Raw genomic sequence first — 433 nt, forward strand, 5'->3', positions numbered from 1 at the left:
TTGGCAACACTATAAATATTTTTTAACATTTTTCAGTTTCCTCAATTTTTTTTGTTCTTGTAATTTAGCTATGAGTATTCTTGTACATATATTTCTCAAATGTGCAAGTATGTTTGAAGGATGCTTTTCTGGAAGAGAAAAGGTGAGTCAAACGATACTTCCATTTATCGTTTTAATAGATATTGCCAAATTGTCATCTACACAAATTTTATCAATGTAGTCTGCTGATAACAAGGTAGGGGAAAGATGTTTCCCATAGCCTCTTTGAGAGTGTGTTATCAAACTACTGCATAGTTTGAGTATGGTGTAGCATTTTTTCTTATTTTTAGAGCCACTATATTTTATTTTTTCTGAACCATGAGTTCACATTAGTTTTCTTTCTCTTTTTTTCTTTTCCTTTCCTTTCCTTTCCTTTCCTTTCCTTTCCTTTCCT

The sequence above is a fragment of the Sapajus apella genome, unplaced genomic scaffold (assembly GCF_009761245.1).
Source record: "Sapajus apella isolate SASKATOON/1434 unplaced genomic scaffold, GSC_monkey_1.0 scaffold6, whole genome shotgun sequence".
NCBI classification, from domain to species: Eukaryota; Metazoa; Chordata; class Mammalia; order Primates; family Cebidae; genus Sapajus; species Sapajus apella.